The sequence below is a fragment of the Ictidomys tridecemlineatus genome, unplaced genomic scaffold (assembly GCF_052094955.1).
Source record: "Ictidomys tridecemlineatus isolate mIctTri1 unplaced genomic scaffold, mIctTri1.hap1 Scaffold_278, whole genome shotgun sequence".
Taxonomy (NCBI): domain Eukaryota; kingdom Metazoa; phylum Chordata; class Mammalia; order Rodentia; family Sciuridae; genus Ictidomys; species Ictidomys tridecemlineatus.
In genome coordinates, this window is record NW_027522363.1 from 361,732 (window position 1) to 363,413 (window position 1,682).

At 48.3% G+C, this 1,682-nt stretch overlaps 1 pseudogene; it reads right to left on the reverse strand.

The window, feature by feature from the left end:
• Positions 1 to 309: 309 nt before the first annotated feature.
• On the reverse strand, positions 310 to 1,262 carry LOC144373166 (olfactory receptor 5V1-like; annotated as a pseudogene).
• Positions 1,263 to 1,682: the final 420 nt, after the last annotated feature.

Sequence of the window (1,682 nt, forward strand, 5' to 3'; positions counted from 1 at the left end):
CTCCTAAAATGGAGGCCTGCAAGCAGGGGAGTGTGGGAAACGATGTTCTTGTAATTTCTGTCCCTCTGGTGTGGGGAGAACACAGAAGGACAGAGATGGTGCTAAACACCCACACAAGGTGTCCAACACACTTGTACCTGAAAGTGGGAAAAGGGTGTTTGTTAAAAGAGAGGAGAGAAAGGAGTCTCAGAGATTTTAAAAGTGAGAGTTGGAGTTGAAGCTCCAGATACAGACTCTCTTACCAGGGGCCTACAAGTCCCTGGGAGGCATCTTTTTCAGATGAATGTATACTCCAGTTTGAAGATTTGTCTAGAATTTTATCGTGCAAAGGGATGCACACCCTCCAGCCAGCTTCCTCAGGGCACTCTGGACCTCGTTGCTTCTCAGGCTGTTAATGACGGGGCTCAACAGGGGGCTCACCACACAGAAGAGCACAGAGACCAGTGTGTCCATTCCAGCCTTCTCTGGGCCTGTCATAGTGGGAATTTGGCTGTTCCATAGAAGACCACCACGACAGTGAGGGAAGACGCACAGGTGGAGAAGGCCTTCCTCCTGCCCTGGGCAGAGGGAATCTCCAGGATGGCCGCCATAATGAGTGCGTAGGAGCCTTCAGTGAAGAGGCAGAAGCTCAGGCCCATGGTTACACTGACCACATGGAGCGCAGACTCGTTGACAGAGGTGTCTGAGCAGGAGAGCTTCAGGAGCAATTGGGTGTAACAGAGAAAGTGGCTGAACTGCTGGGGCCCACACAGAGTGAGTGTGATGGCCAGCACCGTGTGTGTGACCAAATTCACCAGCCCACACAGCCAGGACCCAGTCACCTGACAACACAGAGCTTCAAACTCATAATGACTGGGTACTTAGGAGGACGGGATGTGGCCACACAGCAGTCATACTGGCCACACAGCAAGTAAGATGCCTTCTGTGCCAGCACTTGTCACCAAGAAGAAGATCTGGGAAAGGCAGCCCTCATAAGAAATGGCCTTCTTCTTCCAAAAGAAGTTCACCAGCAGTACTGGGAGGGTGGAGGATGTTTAGCAGACGTCCAAGAAGCTCAAATTGCTGAGGAAAAAGTACATTGGAGTGTGGAGAGCAGGACTGACCCTGGTGGCCACAATTATGAGCATGTTCCCCAGGAGAGTGGTCAGGTAAATGACCAGAAAGAGCAGGAAGAACCAGCCCTGTAGGTTGGAGTGGTTGGAAAATCTCAAGAAGATGAATTCAGTGACAAATGATTGATTGCCCATTTCCAATGTTGTCATAGCTACAAAACAGAGAAAAAAAGACCATTATGAAAATGGACTGAGAGCACCCCAAAATAGCTTGTTAATCTGCAGCAACATTGCAAATAATATCGAATGAAAAGCAGCCTGGAGACTGATAACCTGTGGGACTGGTCTCAGGGAATTAGACCCATGGAGTTGCACACATTTGCAGGGTTGATGGTGGGTGGGAGTAACCAGAGAATTGCTAGAAGCCAACAGAAAGCCATTCGCCCTCATCATGGTGTGAAGTCATTTCTCACTGTCTCAGTAATCTCTGTCTCCTGTTGTCCTTTTATGTAAACATAGGATTTTTGGAGAAGTTCATATTCATTGCAAATGCTAAGAAAAAAATTTACAAATCAGAGTCATCATCTGCAGAAGCAGTCGGTGTTGCCTTCAGTGTTTTCCAATATAGAG